Below are 20,222 nucleotides of genomic sequence, written 5' to 3'. Positions count from 1 at the left end.
GAAATATATCATCAACCATGAAAGCTCTTTCACAGCATAGTTTGCAAACATTTTCTCTCACAAAGAAAAAAAGTGAATTTGAAGCTAAAGTTGGAGCAAGAGGAAAGAACATATTTGACTGGAACTTTACAAAGTTAATTTTAGGGGTCCCTTTACCTTTCTTTGGGATGTCAGTTTCACTTCCAAAACACATTCAAAGGCAGGAAAAGGATTCTAAGACACAGAATAAGAGGGAGCAGGATAGCCTCCAGGGAACACTAACCTACAATCCAGAGTAAAGGGCAAAGTCTAAAGGCCTCAGGGCCTTTGAAACAACTTTCTTCCCAATAACTTGAAGACAAACAGCCTAATGCAACAGGAGAAGTTTGTGCTTTCAGAGTCCCCATGTAGGGACACATTTATGTATATAAATTTGTACCTCCGTCTCTTATCTAATTCTGGTATCCATGAGGGAAACCTCTTCAACTTTTGAGTATTTGCCTTGTCAACATGGAGTAGAGAATGTACCTGTTTTCCAGTTGCTAAGGTGTGTGGTGCTTTGCATGTAACTTTGCACACAAATCTTTGAGATACTTTTAGAAATGTATATTTAACAAATAGAACATACGTTAAGTTACTTGTGATATCTTTGTTTAGCCAAATCACTTTACTAGCTATTATACTGTGAGTTCCCCTCCTCATACTTCCTCTCTTAATACATTTTACAGCCAATGCTGCATATTGTTCATTTTAACAGATTCTGTCTTCTGAAGTAAACAAATGAATACTGATCTTTGTCAACCCCAGGCGACTCATCTTTTGTAATTTGTCATGTCAGATTTTATCAGCCACTTCATACTGGCTTACTGGAAAAGCACAACAAAATCCAATTGATTCAACACCAAACAATTTATCATAACATGACACTTTTTAAATGATGAAGTTCCAGGGTAGACAGAAAAAAGGCATTGCACTACTGAAAAACTCATGAGAAAAAAGAAAATAAAAACTTTCTCTTGGTTTTTCAATGTTTATAAGCATACCGCTAGATAATCTATTCCTTTTGAAAAAAAATCCAACATTAAAAGAAATATTCTTGAATATATATACATATATACACACAGATATATATCTGTATATATAAATATATATATATCTCATTTCCTGCAGCTTTAGAAGTTGGCTAGCTTAATTTAACACTAATGCACTTACTATAGCACATTCCAATGTTTACCCATCAAGTTTACCTTGATTTTCCAGATTCAATTCTAGCCATTTAGCACCTGCTAATTATGAGATACAACTTCTAAGTTCTTCTGAATAAAATTTCACAGTGCTTCCAAGACCAGCACATCATCAAGAAAAGTAGCTAGACTCATTATTCAAGAATCTGTGATTGCAGTGTCAAATGAAGCATTATTTTGACTTTTTCACTGCATCATGCTTCTCACTTGGCAATGTGCCAGCAGACAGACTTAAAAAAAATAGCTTCCAATGAGATTTCTGTAAATCCCACATGTCAATTACCCTACATATTATATATAGGAACAAAGCGAACAATTCTGATATACATTAAAAAAAAGATACCATTAGGGGCGCCTGGGTGGCTCAGTCGGTTAAGCGTCCGACTTCGGCTCAGGTCACGATCTCACGGTCCGCGAGTTCGAGCCCCGCGTTGGGCTCTGTGCTGACCGCTCAGAGCCTGGAGCCTGTTTCGGATTCTGTGTCTCCCTCTCTCTCTGACCCTCCCCTGTTCATGCTCTGTCTCTCTCTGTCTCAAAAATAAATAAATGTTAAAAAAAAAAGTTAAAAAAAAAAAGACACCATTCACTGCATATACAACTTCTTTGAATAGCTGTCTTCCTAATTTACAAATATCTAACCATAACCAAAATAATTATGAACATTTACTATTATGGCTAAAGTAGTATTAAGTATGAAATTTACAACTTATAGTAATTAGGTACAGTTAAATTTCATGCATTCAATACATTATAGGCACGAATAATGGCACTGTGCTAAATATGGGATTTCACTTTATTTTTACATCTATTCTAGAAATACATTTAAATCTTTATTTTAATGATGAGAAAACTAATGCTCTGATGCTGATGATTCAAGCACATAAAAACTAACCTAAGATGTATGAGAACAAACAACTTAAAAATTAAGTATAATTAAGCATAATGAATGTTAATAATGGGGAGGGGTGAGAGTGGACAGCAAGAGGAAATAATCAACTTGAGATCAAGAATTCCAAGGATAAGGAATTGTACAGACAGGATTATATCAGACCTGGAAGTGACCACTTAAAAGTAGAAGAGGAGAACGAGAAGTGAAAGAGGAGAAGAGTGGGAAAGGTCTCAGAAAATGCCAAGCACTAGAAATGGAGGAGCATACACAAGTGGTAAGAGTTTACTTTGTTGAAAAATGAACTTAACGGTGGAAGGAAAGTGAAGGTCAAAGAAAGACACTGCCAAAATGTGGAACAATTTGTATGCTGTGATAAAGAGTGTAGATGTTATGCTCAGGGCAACTGTGAGATATTGAAGCATTAAAATCACAATACTTTCAGATTTTAGAAGATCACTCTCTAAATGGGAGAAGATTGGAAGATGGAGGCTCTGAATTCAGAGAAACTGTATACAATTTAAAATGTTATACCTGAAATGGGAGGGTTAATAAGAGTACCCAATAAAGAAAACAAGTAGGAAGCAGAGACAAGGGCAGTGGTTTTCAAACCTGAGTAAGTGTCAGACCATCAGGACTTGGTATCACAGGAATTGCTTGGTTTACTCCCAAATTTTCTAATCCAGAGGACACAGAATGGGGCCAAAGAATTTGCATTTCTAAATTCCCAAGTGAGGCTTATGCTTCTGGTTAAGGACTCCCTTTGAGAACCACAGGTCAAAAGAAGGGAACTGGGAAGAGAGCCAAAAAAGTCAAGGGTCATTCAGTCACACCCTTCTTCCTCACACTATTGTTGAGTGCAGGGAAAGGATCTCTCCAAGGAATGAATTTGAAATGAATCCAAATCATTCTAATCCCATCAGGACTCAGCATTCTGTCTTTCTGGAGACCACATTTACATATATCTCATCACACTCTCACAAGACTAAGCCAAGAAAGAGCTATAGAAAGAGATTTGCCTCTGGAATTCACTTTTGCCTCTGGACAAAATTTGGTTTGTCTATAGATCACACCTGTACAAAACTGGATTAATCCTTATCCTTGTTTCATGACACAAGCATTGTTCAATGTATGGTCTACTCTTATTCATTGTTAGTTAACTTAAATAAATTAATCAAGTATCGAGATAAAAAGATAGGATATTGACATAAACATATACTAAAGTATCTGGTAGGGGCAGCTGGGTGCCCAATTAAATATCTGACCTGACCTGAGCTGAAGTCAGATGCTTTAACTGACCTGAGCCACCCAGGAGCCCCAAGCATAAAATTATATTTCAGGTGATCTTGATTTTCTCTTAACTTTCTTGATTACTAGTGATTTTGAACATCTCTTTATATGTTTGCTGACTACAAGTGTTTTCTCTTCTATGGTTATTCCTTTTCTTCCCTCTACTTTATCAAGCTTTTGTGTGTGTGTGTGTGTGTGTGTGTGTGTGTGTGTGTGTTAATTAATTTATGGAAGTTGTTTAGATAATATTATTTCTAATTATTTTTATGTTTTCATATAATCCCCAAATGTGTAGCTTTTTAAATATCTGGAAATGAAAGTTTTGCTTGGTAAAGCACACTACCAAGTCATTATTAAACACACACACACACACACACACACACACACACACACACACACAAATATCTCTAGGTTAATAAGGGAAATTTGTTAGCCTTGTGAACAAATAACTATAAAACCAAACAAATAAAGAAGAAAAACTTGAGCTGTTTCCTAAATGTAGAAACTTTATAAACTTTCTCTTTAAAATCAGAAATAAGGAGAAATTCCAACTACACTGTTGAGAATTTAGCTAAACTGTTCCATAATATTGGTGCCTTAGGCAATAATTTTGTGTCACCAAGTGGCCTGCAGGGACTTCTGATACTAGTTCCTGTCTAAAATAACAACCCACAGAGTCACAAGTTAATTTAACTTCCTTATATGACTCCCTCAAAGGCCCCTTTTTAAAAAAGTTTATTTATTTTTAGAGAGCGCACAAGCGGAGGAAGGGCAGAGAGAGAGAGGGAGAGAAAATCCCAATCAGGCTCCATGCTTTCAGCGAGGAACAGACACAGGGCTCCATCCCTTGCACCCTGACATTATGACCTGACCCAAATGCCTTTTGCATAAGCAGTCTTCCTCACCTTTTCTCTGGGCCTTCTCCTGATACATCACTTTCATAAAACCTCCATGAAGCTTAACAAAACCCATTCTTTTTGGTTTGAACTGACTAATTTGGCCTTAGCTCACGTAACCCAAAACACTCTGAGAACCCTCATAATGAGGACACAAGACCTGGGTCCTGATGTGTTCTTTGCCTACACTCTGCCTTGACCTCTCCTTGTGGCCCCTGGAGGCATGCCCTCTAACATCTCCAGGACCTGTAACTTATAAACTTCTCTATTTTATTTCCTTTTTAGTCTATTGTTGAACCAAGGCTCACTATCCAACACTCTGGGTCTCTACTTAACAATGTTAATTTTTAACAAGCCACAGCATACAATAATATAATACTGTAGCCTTTAGTCAATAGTATAAGGCCAGAAAAAGAATTTAGAAGCAGAAGCACTGGAAAGGAAAAAATACAACTTGCTTTTTTGTTTGTTTGTTTTGCAGATAATATGACCATTCACCTAGAAATTTTTAAACGATCTGCAAATTTTAAAAACAATAACTGAAGTTTAATTGGCTACATATGAAATTTATATACAGTAGTCAATTCGTTCTGATACCTACTTCCCTTAGAATTAATGCTTGCTCCCAAATTTATCTGGCTTCCCAATGAAATAGACTCTTACTTAATCAAGTATAGACATATCTGGACATCATTTCTGAAATACAAAGTTTAACACAGTTTACTCTCAAATTGGAATTTCTCTGTCTCTCACACACACATGCATAGGCATATAGAGATAAAATTCAAAAGGGATACCTTTTATACAAATAAACATGATTAAAACTTTTTTTAATTAAAAACAAGCAAAAAAAAAAACATTTAAAAGGGGCACCTGATTGGCTCAGTTGGTTAAGTGTCCAACTTTGGCTCAGGTCATGATCTCATGGTTCATGAGTTTGAGCCCTGCATTAGGCTCCCTGCTGTCTGCACAAAGCCTATTTCTGATCCTCTGCACCCCCTCCCTGCCCCTCCCTGCTCACGTTCACTCTAAATAAATAAATAAATAAATTTATTTTTAAAAAGGGTGTTTCAGGAACTATAAGTTTTATCGTCCACAAAAAAAGCACAATTATTGAGAAATGCTCTGGGGAAATACAAATAAAGCTAGATAATAGGGATTCACAAAGGTAATTAACATTTATTTGATCAGTCATATTTTATATGTACATTGATGATTTCTATTTTTTCTAGACTGTATGAAATCATCATGTAATCAAAAAATTTTTTTAAAAATTAAAGGAACAAGACAAAACTGAGATAATCAGTTATCCTATGGAGATTATAACCTTTTCCTTGATATTATTGCCGTAAGTGTGTGCAGGCATAATTAACAGTATTTCCAAAAATGGAAATAAATATAACATGGGAGAACAAATAATACAGTTAGGCATCTTTAATGCTTGAGTAAAGACATGTAAGTAATATGGGTTAAGTTTTTGAGTAAGTAGGATAAGTAGAAAATCTATTTTAAAAAACCACATGCTATTACATTTTCAACATATGCTATACATTTATAGGGCACAGAAGTGATTAGTTAACTCAGTGTTTTAATCAAGAAAATCCCCCTGATGGGTATGGCAGAATGGGTGTCTGGTTCAGAGTAGGAAGCAGAATTACATTATTTTAAAATAACAGTGGTAATTTTAATCAAGATTTTTGCCTAAATTTGTGAGCTAAGTGAATAACTGATTACATAATAATCAAAAAAGTAATCTTGTTAGATGATTTTCATATGTCTAAAAATAATCACTTAAGTTTTCTTTCCAATTAGATACATATATATTAATAAAAAGGGGACAGGTGTTTTCTTTAAAACTAATTCTTATCAATAGAATTTAGTAATGCAAATGTGGCTGCTATTGCATAAGTGATCTAAAAAGAATAGTCTAAATTTAAGAATTCTTTAATTCTTAAAGGCATGTAAAAAGTTCCTTATTATTTTAACATTGAACTAGTCAAGTATTATTTAGCATTTCTTCTGTTCCTCCAGTAGTTAAACATTTACTGACAATCCACTATATTCCAACCACTGTTCTGGGTCTTGAACAAATAGTAGTGAAACAATCATAGAAGATTTTCTTTCCTCATTGAATTTAATTTTACTGTAGGAAAAGAAATAATATATGTAACATATTATATATAATATTTAATATATAATACTAACATAATATGATAAATGTGAAGGGAATAAGGAGAAAAATGGCATGGAGAAGTATGCTCACTCAGTAAGTGAGGGCTGTGGAATTCAGCCAGGGTCCAGGGAGGTACACAGGGACCAGTGTAAACACATCCCAGATCTTAAACTTCTACAGGACCTACCAAACCCTGGATTTTGTCCCTTGGCCCCACATCCTAGCTGCAGGGGCCACAAGGCTGGTTTGCCCAGATCATGGTAGACCTTACAGTCATAAAAGATCCAGGTATTCCCACTATTGCCTTATTATTTTTTTAATACCACTGGCTATTCTTAGACTTTCCCCAGAATTAAAGAACTTCAGCATGGCTCTAATGTGCAGCAGAGACAGCCTCAACAACTCTAGCACCCTAGTTCAAGTTCACCAATGGAGCTCTGCCTTTACCAGTGACAGCCTGGAAAAACTGTGCATCACAGGCTGGAAGTGTTTGGGAATGTACACCTTATTTATTTTTGAACCAGTGACAAAATTCTACAAATAAATGGATAACACATTGCTTAACTACATTCATTCATATCAATGAGGGGGCATATATGGATGCTGTAATTTTTTTTAGGTTTATTTATTTTGAGGAAGAAAGAGAAAGAAAGGGAGTGGGGAAGGAGCAGAGAGAGGAAGAAGGAAAGAGAGAGAGAATCCCAAGCAGGCTCCACACCACCAGTGTAGAGCCCAACTTGAGGCTCCAACCCACAAACCATGAGATCGTGACCTGAGCTGAAACCAAGAGTTGGACATTTAACCAACTGAGCCACCCATGTGCCCCTGGAATTTTCTTATTTTTATCTCTGACCACTGGATTTCATTCCTTACAAAGCCAACAAAAATATAAATGTCAATAAGGTACACATGACATTTTAAAAAATTAAGCCAGAAATTTCTCACTCTGAGAAAAGTTGAGACTACTTCTGTTATATAGTATTTATAGTTGCACTATATCTGTGTGTGTGATATGTCATGTGTGTAAAATCATATAGAGAAAACATGGTAAGATCATGTGACCTACAATCTAATGTTTGATTATGACATATTTTTGCTGCTGAATGGAAAACCATATAGAGTCTAAATTAGTGTTAGATACACATTTTAAAAGGGAGATCAATCTTTGCTTAAAATAAGTGATTCTTGGTGATATTTTCATTGATCTCAATAAAAATTAAAGAATTTTTATTTGGCTATGACACTTAAATTTTAATAGAGATGCAGAAATTCTAAAACTTGTCATTATAATCTTCCCAATGATCTCATTTTCTTTTCTTTCTCTTTGATCCATATCATCTAATTTTAATTTCTCATTGCATAAGCTGTTCATGTCCTGATAGGTACTTTTTTTCTTTTCTTTTGATCCAGAAGTACTACTGCTTTTAATTTTGAGAACCATTTGTAAAGTATAGCTGTTGTAGATAATGCCACAATACAGAACTGAAAAATGTCAAAGACTATTTCTTTTACTCTTTAGTAATATTTCTTGACACCTAAAAAATTTCTTGTCAGCAGAATATTGAAGATAAATAATTTCCTTCATATTTCTGTAGAAATGCACAAAATAAACCTTTGATCTAAGGTGACATTTATTAACCTGAATGTAAGATTAACTATAGCATTCGTCCGAATAATATTTTATACTCATCTAGAAACTTTCATCTCAGACTCTCAAAAAATGCAAATACATTAATTCTGTAATCCTCATAAGACTCCTATTGAGAGAGGTAATTATTCTTATCACTTCTTTATTGACGAGGAAGTGAAGGCATTGAGATTACTCCCAAGTCATACCAAAAATCAAATCTGACTATAAAAATGAGACTAGTGTTTGAATTTCTAGCTTTCTATTACAAAGTTACAATTATTGTCCTCAAGAGTTTGTTAGTTTTTTCAAAATATATTGTTTTCCGAAAGGCAGTAGAACATATGAAAACATTTCTTCTCCAGTAAATCAACCAAAAATAATATTTGCTTCTAAATATTAAGATTTTCCAGCATATGCACTCTTGAATAGTTATACTGAAGAAACTCATTGAATAGTTATGTACTCAACAACTAGGAAAGGATGTGTGAAAGCTTGTAGGAAGGCAGGATCTTAGGGTGTGTGGGCATTAACCACATAAGATCAACTTTCATTATGGACATAATTTCTTATTAAAGTATTCAGTGTAGCCAAAGGGACAGACAAAATGCCTAAAAGTTGCAGTGTGTGCTGATCAAATTGCTGTGAAGATCGTCCCTAATGATGTATGTGATCGAAAGTTATAGCTGCAGCAAGAACAGCTCTCCCCTTACAATTGCAGACATGGATTTATCTAAACATTTTTAGGATTACACTTCCTCAGCAGATGATCCAAGGAGCCATATCTCATCTCACAGCCTATGTCAGATCCAATATGCTCTTACTGCACCATGTCCTGCTCATGATAGTTAGCAAGCTGTGACTTTACATTTGTTTATAAAATTGTATAATTATCTGTCTCCCTTACTGTACAATAAGCTTCATGAGGATGGGTGTGGTATCTGTTTTTCACATTATTCCCATTACTTGGTACAACATTTTTCACATATTAAGTAGGAAAGTATCAACACATAAAAAACATTTTAATTTGACTAGGGTATCTGGGCAAAATGTGCTTTGGTTAAAAATATTTTTTTCCATCATGTATAATGTCATAGACTTATGGTAAGATTTTCCTCCCCATTTATCCATATAACAGAATGTGGTAAAAGTATAATACTTCAAGAATTTTGTAGCCTTAAGACAACTTTTAGAAAATAAACCAAACACTCTATCTGAAACATTATTTCATTTATGTAACTTGCTCTGAGGTTATCATACCACTGTTGAAATTTAGTGGATCCCTTGAATAAAGCCCAAGTATATTGGGTAAAAAAGTTTTTGCCCTCAAGCCTTTTCTTGCGTCTTTTTATAAGTTGCATTTGAATCTTTTTATAAGTTGCATTTGAATATAAGTGCCTATTATTAGATGGGGGTAAGGGGAATGGATTTCCAGAATGATGTAAAATAGACCAATTTGGAACATCTTTTGGAATTTCCCAGAATTTCTCAGACTCTAGAATTTTTACTTCAATAAACACCTTTTTGGGGATCAACTGAATTTTAAGAGACAAGAGTATTCTGTTCTATTACCTAATTTAAAATATCCTATCTTTCATTAACTTGCTTAAAGTTTTTTTAAAAAGCTTGGTGAAAAAAACAATAAAAAATAATAACTGCCCCAAGTAGTACCATCCTGTACAACAAAATTTTAAACACAGTAAACATGACATGAATTATAACTGTAACTTGCAAACAAGCAAATTGTTTAAGAATATTTTCTTGAACATCTGCACCTCTATGTGCATATGTGTGCCGATGAGTGTAGATCGAGAACATTGCACACATCAACAAATGCAAAGTAAAATTAGTACATTAATTGATTAATATTGCCCCTATGAATTGCAAGTAGCCCTAGACTGGGTGAGGACAGGAGCTGAAGTCTTCGGAGTCAGAGTCTGGTGTTCTCACTGCAGTGAGGATTAGAAGGCTGTGCTGTAAAATGTAGGATTGGACTCCCACACATGTAGTTGTATAATCTCTCCCAGAGCTCGCTTGGTTTTTAATCTCTGTATTTGAGGTATGAAAGCCTTTTTTTTTTTAAATTTGAGATATAACTTGCTGAAATGACTTAAATTTAAATGCAAATATTAAACATCTCAATACTAAATCATAATGGCATTTATGGTGTTTAGTTACATAGTGTAAGGTTTGTGTGTATGCTTTAGCACTCATGCTAATTTTGGATACATTCAATTTCACAGGCTCATCAACAAAATATCTTTTGCTTAATATAGAGTGATTTGAAACAGAAATCTTCTCAATATATTTTAGATAGTGCAATGAGTGCTGATGATAAAGCCATAGGAAATCAGACATGTACCAGACTAGATATTCCCTTTTCTGATTTTTCTGTCAGTTTCAAATACTGTGAGTCTATTTTTATATTTAATCAGAATAAGTGCATAAGGGGGGAAAAAAAAACTTCACATAATATCCTGTAAGTAAAATTAGTAAAACCTGGAAAGCAATTTCCATTTTAGTATGTGGATCGGGAGATAAGATTCAATATCGGTTCATTTTCAAGACGGCAAAAGAAAGTGTAATTTTCAGTTCTCTTCTAACTTCTATTATCCACATGGGAGCTGTTATTATCTACATAATGTACTGAGGCATTTGCAATTAGGCTTACTGTTCAGATTAGTCTCCCTTGGTTTCGAGTCACTTTCACTTGAAACGATAAAATTAAATTAGCAGTTTTACCCAGGTCAGTGTAAAGTTTCTCCCGGTGGATTTTCAAGCTATTGTTGCTCTGTTAGAGTTTTCATATCATAACACTGGATGCATTTGGAATGCAAATATTCTTTTCTATCTGTATGAACTTTTAATAAGAGGGAAATATATAACTTTGTTTAAGTCAATTTATTTCATTTAGATACTGTACGAAAGTTTAAAACTGTAGTTGAACGCCTTGCTTTGGAGTTAAGTTTTATCCTTTTCTTTTGGTGTTTCAAGCTATATGAGGAGGTTTCTATTAAAAATTAACATATATTAACAGGAGAAAATAATACTGAATCCTAAACGTAAAACGAATTGCATTTGCTCTTTGAAACAGGAGACAGAATGACTATGAAATTATGGCTAGGAAGGAACTAGTCACTTTCTCACTTTCATTTTCTCTTTATATTCTTTTATTTCCTGTCTTTCTCTCTGATGTACAGTTATTAAATATAATCAGAGGATTGTTTTTTGTTTTTTTCTTTGTATATGTTGGTCTTTTCAGCGTGTGGGATGTACAGAAACTTTTTGAAAAAGGAAAATAGGTAGAGCAGACACGTAAATAGTATTTGCATCCAAATTACACTGCATTTAACTGATGAAAGGGAAAACAAAATGTGGACTTGACAAAAATATTGAACATGCTCAACAATAGAAGTAGCTATATTTTTGCCCTGCTTATTTAAAACAGGAAATAAATTTGCATCCTAGGTTCTTCCCTTAAGGAATTCTCTTTGGTTCCTCAATTACCCCTGTCCCTTCAATCTTCTCTCTGTTTGGAAATCTCTTGCCTCATTCATTGCTTGACTAGCTTTAACTCTTCCTTTAAGCCACTGGTTGTCACTTCTGTGAATGCTTCTCTACATCATCAGACTAATAAAATGGGTGCACATCTTTTGGAATCCTGCAGCACCACACTCTTACCTCTGAATGGTAACTGCATATTGTTTAGCTCATCTCTAAGGCATGAGTTGCCTCACTCATTTCTATTTCCCTAGAGTTTTACACTCATAGAGTACAAAATGAATAATTATTTGTTTAAAGACTAACTGAATAAATGAATGAATAATTAAATGATAGGTTAGGTATTTCTTTTTTTAGAGAAGTAGAAAAAACTGGCAACCACATGTAAGCTAAATGTGAAAGAATATTTAGGTATCAGAAATTCTTCCAAATTATTTCCACTCTTTCCTTAAAATGTTACATAGTTTTCTGACTCAGAGATTACGTCTGGCTGTGTGTGTGTCACAAAGAGAGAGAGAGAGAGAGAGAGACAGAGACAGAGACAGAGAGACAGAGACAGAGACAGAGACTGTGGATGCCTTTAGGCAAGGCATCTCAAGTTTACATTCTCTGTAATTCCCTATTACATCATATCTGACCATCTGACCACCTCATACATTTATGGTACCTGATTATTCCCAGAATGTTAAGCATTTGAATTTGGAATGCTTTGGGAATTGCAATTCTCCAATAACAATGAAAAATTAAACAAGAAACATTTAATTTGGTGATTCTTCTTTACGAAAAGACTGACCATTATATTAGTTTGAACATTGTAATCTGACACATTTCCTTTCTTTTTTTAATTTAGAGACTCAATTTCAATATAAACTTCTCAGACAAAAAATAAAATAAAAATAAAAATAAACACACACACATAAGTACACAATTCCTATCCAGAATTCTTAAAACCAAAACTTTCTAAAGATCCAACATTATTTCATAATTGATCTAACACCTGACTAGAAGTCACGTAAAGCCAATTCTGTTATTTACTTATTCCACTTTATGTGATTATTTGTACATTTTGATGCAGAACTATTAATGTCACTTACTTCGAGGTGTTCTCCACATTTGAAATGTGTTTCAAAATTTTCCTCAATTAAACATGAAAGTAATCTGAATCCTGAAACTCACTCATAGGGTTCTAAGGATTTTAATTGAGGTGATAAAAAACCATATAAAATAAATATAAAACAATTTCAAATCTAAATACAGCTAGACTAGGAATTAAAAAAAAAGAAACTAAGACATAAAGAATAAAAAGAAACACCTCCTGCAGCTGGTAGAGAAGGGATGCTTTATTTAGTAATGTTACACAGGCATTCAAAATATCCTCCCTTGGGAAAGCTATTTTTAACTTGAATCCAGGAATGAACGTGATTAATGTATCTGGTTACTATAAAGTTTTTCCAGGATAAAAATTCCCATCAGCCATTATTTTAAACAACCTTTTGTCAGTTTGTGTTGGACAAACATTAGCAGCTAGACTTTTTATTTTGGTCATGTCTTAAAAATATAATAATATTAAAGTTTAAAGAAAACTGTAATGATGTTACCTAATTCTAGAGTCTTAGCATTTCTTTTCCTCTCCATACATGCTAACTACTTCACATACTGTCTTTGACATTAAGTAGGTACCAGCTAGGGTTATGAAAAATAGAGAGTTAATACTATAAATAAAGCATATTCTTTTTTAAAATTTTTTTAATGTTTATTTATTTTTGAGAGAGAGAGAGCTCAAGGAGGGGAGGAGCAGAGAGAGAGGGAGACACAGAATCTGAAGCAGTCTCCAGGCTCTGAGCTGTCAGCCCAGAGCCCAACGTGGGGCTCAAACCCAAGAACCATGAGATCATGACCTGAGCCGAAGTCACATGCTCAACCAACTGAGCACCCAGGTGCCCCAAAGGCATATTCTTTAAAAAGTGTTTCCCCCAAACACACCTGACAAACAGTGACATCTTACCCATTGGACCTTGCTGGTAATAGCTGCTTCCTAGGGAAGGTGGTGAGGTTGCCCATGACATGTGAGATCCTCCATACTGTTTTTCTCTTTTCACACCATGGTTGAAGGTGTTGTTGTAGGTTTCCAAAAATGTACAAATGGAAAAACTGAGATTTTTCAAAAGTAAACAAGTCTAATTAAAAAAAAATCTTGGGGCACCTGGGTGGCTCAATCAGTTAAGCTTCTAACTTGCACTCAGGTCATGATGTCACTGTTTGAGTTCAAACCTTACGTCGGGCTCTGTGCTGACAGCTCAGAGCCTGAAGCCTGCTTGGGTTCTGTGTCTCCCTCTCTTTCTGTCCCTCCCCAGCTCATGCTCTGGCTCTGTCTCTCAAAAATTAATAAAAGCTGTTAAAAAATTTTTAAAAAATTCTTGCCATCATTTTTTGGTTTGAATCATGTTAATTGCATAGGAGTTAATCTTATTATATCCAAACGGACATAGTTCTCTTTATATTGCTCTGAATCCTTTCAGCTTAAATTCGTAGACATGTGACTGTTTTTTAAAAGGACTTTCTGCAAAACTTGATGCTAGCTTGGAAAACCTACCACAGTATCCAGACTGTATAAGAAAAACCTCATGCAATTTAAATTCAGATCTAAGAGATATATGCATATGCACAAACTTCCCCAGTTGTACTGAATAACAATTTTAAAGGTCAGAAGAAAAAAGGTCTAATCACTAAGAAATTATTAATTTTCTATAAAAACAGCACAATCTATCTTATATTACTGTCAGAAATTGTTTTCTGCAAATGACTGACATAAAGTGTGCTTTACAGTCCATAACCTATGCAGTGTCATAACACTGCTATATACTTGGCAGTGTCTGAAAATGTAATAGAGGCTCATTACAAAAATAAGTTTTCGGAGAATACTAAAATACATTACAGGTTTAAAAGTACACTTTAAAAAAAAGGATAATTTAAAAAGAAAATATGATATATTTATATATAGCCCCCAACCAAGCAAAAAACAGGGCCATCAACATTTAGACTAGTTGAAGATGAGTAGGGCTTCTTATGCAATGAATAAAGTATCCAGTCAAGTGAACTTTTTTCCTCAGCAAGCATATCAGAAGATGACTTAGTTCAAACTTGTCAATGTATTAATTTAAAAGGTTCTTATCTTGCTTTCCCAAACTCCGTTCTAGGCCCATATCTTTCAGAATGGCGCTGAACTTTAGCAGAGTAAAGGTGCTTTCTATGCAGTAGATGAAAATGCCTACAGCAGCAGAAAATAAGCCAAATAACAGTAAAGCCCAACTGTCTCAATAGGATAGAGTCCCAGTTATTCGTGAATCTGTATTATTAAATCCTGTCTTAGAGCAATGCACTTGTTCTGTATACACTGATATAAGTGTAAATATCCTGAAAGCTGAATGATAAAATTCACGCAAATTAAAGGAACAGTGTAATGAATAGATCTATGATATTTTTTTCATTTCATTCATTCCAGTAAATAGTCAGTAATCAAGACATTCTGAAGTTTAAGATTAGTTCACAGTGCAAACCCCAAAACATAGATAAAAGCAGCAGTTTTTATTCTGATTACAAGTACAACATTATAGATAATTTGAAAGATAAAAATCAACTGAAATCCTATCATCTTAAGATAACCTCTATTGATTGGTATTCCTTTCCTGTGTTTATTTTTATTTATATTTTATACAATTCCTTTTAACTTATGTAATTATACAATTATATTTATTATAATTGCTTATAATACCTATATATTTTAACTTAAAATTGCCAATGACTGTTCTACTGATAAAAATATTTCAATATGATTTGAGTTAAAATGTGTATTATATTGAATTCATAGTATCTTTTCCTGCTTTCTCATTTAATATTATATTGTCATCATTTAAGCATATTTTGATTTTTAGTTGTTTAAACATCCTTTGCATGAGTGATACAACTTATTTAATAATTTCCTAATATTTTAGCATTTGAGTTATTTCAAACTTATTTTTTATGTGATGAACAGCCCTTTTCAGAGTTCTTCAAATAAGTCCCTAGATATTTCTTTAGGAAAGACTGTTACAATTACCAGGCATCAAATCTTTAAGTATCTTTTTTTTTTTAGTGTTTTGTATTGGGGGGGGGGGGGGGAGGGAGGGACCATGTGAGTGGGAGAGGGGCAGAGAGAGAGGGATCCAAAGGATCCAAAGCAGGCTCAGTACCTGCAGCACAGAGCCCAACATGGGGCTCGAACTCATGAACTGTGAGATCATGACCTGAGCCGAAGTTGGACGCTTAAACGATTTAGCCACTGAAGAGTCCCAAATCTTTAATTATCTTGATCCACATAGGCAAATTTCTTTCCAGGAATGCCATAACATTGTAGACTGCTCTAAGCAGATTGCTGATATCGATCTCAACTCCCTCTCAACAATAACAGTACAATTTATACATTCTAACCATTGTTTATATCATAGGTGAAAATGGTTTTAAATGTGATTAAATAGAGGTATATGCACAATGTTAAAACATAAGATTAAGAATGTCAAACCAAACTTATGAGTTTATTTCCTGTCCTATTAAAGACCCAACTGAATAATATTAAAGCAATTTGAAAAAAGTGGGTAAGATAGAAGCAAAAGGAAAATGGGAAGGAAATTGTTGCATGCTCTCAGCAGTAAGAGATATCAGCAAATTTCTCAAAGATGGAAAGCTGAGGGAATGGTATTGATTGGTATGCCACACAAAAAAGGGTTAGAGCAATGAGGTTGCTCACTTACGTAGTTTATAGTCTGTGAGACCTGAAATCAATGAATGTACTTTCAGTGGAGGGCAGGAGTAGGAGGCGTCACAGTTATCAAAAGGATATATTGAAAAAGTCAAACTTCCCCACATGTCTTCCTGGTCCTTTGTCCAAAATGGTCACCACGTTAGAATTTGCCAGTTACAGGTTAACACTTTAAAAAAAAAAAAACTAACAACAATAAAAAAGAGAGACCAAAATACAGCCTGGTATAAAGTATGGAGAGAAGAATCTATGGTAGAATCTAACAAGGGATCTGGCTTCCTAAATTAAAGCTCAAACTATTTTAACATTTCATAGTGGAGAACAGGATACAAACTAATTCTTGAATATTCCTTAAAACACAACTTATTACTGGATAAGTGTCTCCGGATGAGCCTGACCCATATGCATAGTTTCTGAGTATTTCTATTGACTTATTATCAAAAAGAGAGGAAAACTGAAGGCCACCCAAAGTTTGAGGAAAACTGAAAGAAAAAAGAGAAAAATCTAAGATAATAAAATACACAATTTGATGTTAGGCTAAACAGAAGTAATGCAGAAAACAAAAGAAAACATCTAAAACTAAACCTTATTTAGTAGTCTCAGGTACATTACAGAAGCTGTTTTCATGATAAAATAAAAGCAGAAGATACTGTGAAACAGGAGTTATCAGAGATTGAGAAAGATCTCTTGGATTTTAAAAATACAACTGCAAAAATTAAAATGCCACAAAAAAATTAGAAATCCAAATGGTGAAATGCCTAAAATGTAGAATAAAGGACAAATAGAAAATATAGAATAACTAGAAAAATTCAGAAAGCCCCACAGATTCAAATGAAGATAGGCTGGCTATGAACACATTTAAACCAACTTCCTGGATTTAGAGAGACAGAGGCTTCTTTAAAATCACACTTCACACTGACAAAGAAATACATGTACATACATTGTAGTGAAATTTTAGAGCACAGCACTGAGGATAAGGAAGGGATTCTAAAATTTCTACAGATAGGAGAAAAACACAAAAGAACAAAAACACCAAGTAATGTCAAAGCTTGAGACATCAGCACAACTTAAGTGTAAGTTATTTAAAGAAATAAAAGATAAATATCGGCCATAAATACAAAAATAATTCTGGAGATAGGGTGATAGCAGGAACTGCAGGGAAAAAAAAAGATATATATCACTGTACATCCTTTGGTTCTGAATTGAACAATATTTAATCATTAGAATGCAAATCCTATTAATTATGTATGTGACCCAAACTGGCTGTCTGTACATGTTATTTGCATGACATTAATAAGAGAAAAGGAAAAATGATAATAAACAGGTGGGGATAAAAGTATCACATGGTTAAATCAAATTATTAGGACTAAAGAATAAACTCAAGTACTTGGAACAATTTTAAAATAACCACATTTCAAGGAAACCTAAAAAGAGGTATGACCTTAGGTTTTTATCTGTATAACTTCCATAAGAAATACATAATTTTGATAGAAAAGTTTAAAAGTTTAAGCCTTGCTTTAGCAAAGTTAATTAAAATATATTTATTACACATAGAAAGTATGAAAGCCAAATGTAATCAAGTTCTAAATATTCAAAATGCAACCAATTTTTTTCTCATGTTATTTCCTCCACACTCCTTCTCTAAAAAAGGATGTTAGATAGTGAGAAATGAAACCTATATATACTGTCTCTCAGGAAAAGATGAAAACAGGCAAAATTTCAGGTTCCTAGTTAAACATCTCTGAGACCAAACAAAGAGGCCCAAGGAAGTATATCGTCTCAGAAAATAAGTCTGTAACAACCACATTAGCCTACATGTCAAACCTAAAAACACAATCATCAAGACTCATTTTAAGAACATTGCCTTGCTGTGCCTACCAGACCAAAGCTATTCTATCATAAAGTCAGTTTAATTCCAGTCAATACTTTACCTTGAAAAATCCACCTGAAATCATCAAAACCAGGTCTTAAAACTCTTTCTATAACCTTTCCTATCCTCACCAAGTCCAAGTTCACTCTGCTGCAGTGAGTTCAATAAATTTAATTTTGCTTGATCAATAGATTTTCCTGTTGATTTTGTAGTGGGGTGGGTGTCTTCACTAATTCCAGAGACCCACCAAGATCTAGCAGAATCCACCTTGCCACCATGGCTTAAGATCATCTCTTCAGAATCTGAGTCCACCCTTGAGGTCTCTAGAGCCTACCTTCTGCAATGATAAGCTTTGCTCTACATAGAATAAAAACTCCTATTTATGGAAGTCCCAAAACTGAGTTTATTGTGTATCCTAGGAATGTATATTCATATTTTAAGAAACTTTTGATAAGCTAGTAAGTTTTGAAAATTAATATTCTTTGTAAAAATGTGTCTTCTTATTAATGACATTGCGTGTCAGTCTGCCTGCCCTCATCTCTTTCAGATGGTAATCTTTAAGAGGAAGTTCACAGGGCAAAGGAAATATGTAGGTCAAGTAAGTTTGTCTTTCAAGTCAGCTGCAAGGAATAATAGTGACAGGTTGCATTAGCCTACTGTCCTTATAGATCAATCTTCCATTTGAGTCATCTCTCAAATAATTGGAAATTTTCCTCAGACTCTTGTTTTTCAGTGGGAGTCTGGGTGCAGCAAAGAACCACTTAATCACCTTCTATAATCAGAGGCTGCATATTTGTCAGTTCTCCATCTGGAAAGGACCAACTATTAGGTTGTGAACTTCAGATATATGATACTAAAGCAACATATTGGATCAGATATTTTCATGGACTTCTATTAATCTATGTACATGTCCTCCTCTTGATTTGACTCTTGCCTCTTATAAGTCTCTCATTATAACTCCAATTCTCACACTTTTATTTCTAAATAGCAAAATATAGCAAACATAATTTACAATGAAATTATCACATTGTAGAACTTTCAATATATTAAAAAAACGTTCACTTAAAATCTTCTTATAGAACTTGGAATTGGGAGTAGCAATGCATAAAAACAGACTAATTAAAAAGGAGCAAAGCCTCTGAATAGACATTACACCAAAGAATATCTACAAACGACCAATAAGCACACGAGGATATGCTAAACACCATTAATTATCAGAAAAATCAGTTTTAAACTACAATGGGATACCACTTTACGCCTAAGACATGACTAATAACAAAGACGGATGGGAAGAAATGTGAACATTCATATAATGCTGGTGGTTATGTAAACTAAAACACTGCAGCCATTTTGGAAACAGTTTGGTATTTTCTGAAAATGTTAGACATAGAATTACTATGTGATCTTACATATATACCAAGAGAAATGAAAATACACATCCACTCAAACATGTATACAAATGTTCGTGGCAGCATTATTCACAATAGCCAAAATGTTGGATAAACCCAAATATTTTTATTATTTATCTTACGTATGTATGTGTATGGATGGATGGATGGATGGGTGTGTGTGTGTGTGTGTGTGTGTGTGCGCGTCGACTTCACACTCAGTGCAGAGCCCAACACAGGGCTTGAACTCACAACCCTGAGATCAAGACCTGAGCTGAAATCAAGAGTCAGACACTTAACCAACTAAGTTACCCAGACACCCCTCAAATTTTTAAAAATAAAGAATGGATAAATGTAGTATATTTATAAAATGCAATATTATTCAGCAGTAAAAAGGAAAGAAGTACTGATACATACTATAACATGTATAGTTATATACATGTTATATATATGTATATATATATACATATATATATATATATGGGTTCCCATATATATATACCCAACATGCTTGAACCCAACATGCTAAGTGAAAGAAGCCAGTGACAAAAAGGCCATATATTATATAATTCC

General features: G+C 34.1%; 1 long non-coding RNA gene across 6 annotated transcripts in view; it reads right to left on the bottom strand.

Moving 5' to 3' along the window:
- LOC113603364 (uncharacterized) overlaps positions 1-20,222 on the bottom strand; it is a 187,992-nt gene that overhangs the window by 138,084 nt on the left and 29,686 nt on the right. For 2 of the 6 annotated variants that reach the window (XR_008299837.1, XR_008299835.1), the window contains exon 1: positions 12,691-12,923. The exons of the other annotated variants lie outside the window; for them this stretch is intronic. This is a non-coding gene — a long non-coding RNA (uncharacterized LOC113603364). Of the gene's footprint in view, positions 1-12,690; positions 12,924-20,222 lie in introns of those variants that run through there. 6 annotated transcript variants of the gene reach the window in all.

Source organism: Acinonyx jubatus, chromosome A1 (genome assembly GCF_027475565.1).
Source record: "Acinonyx jubatus isolate Ajub_Pintada_27869175 chromosome A1, VMU_Ajub_asm_v1.0, whole genome shotgun sequence".
NCBI classification, from domain to species: domain Eukaryota; kingdom Metazoa; phylum Chordata; class Mammalia; order Carnivora; family Felidae; genus Acinonyx; species Acinonyx jubatus.
Note: the sequence above shows the minus strand (reverse complement) of the source record. Positions and strands in the feature narration are given on the sequence as shown.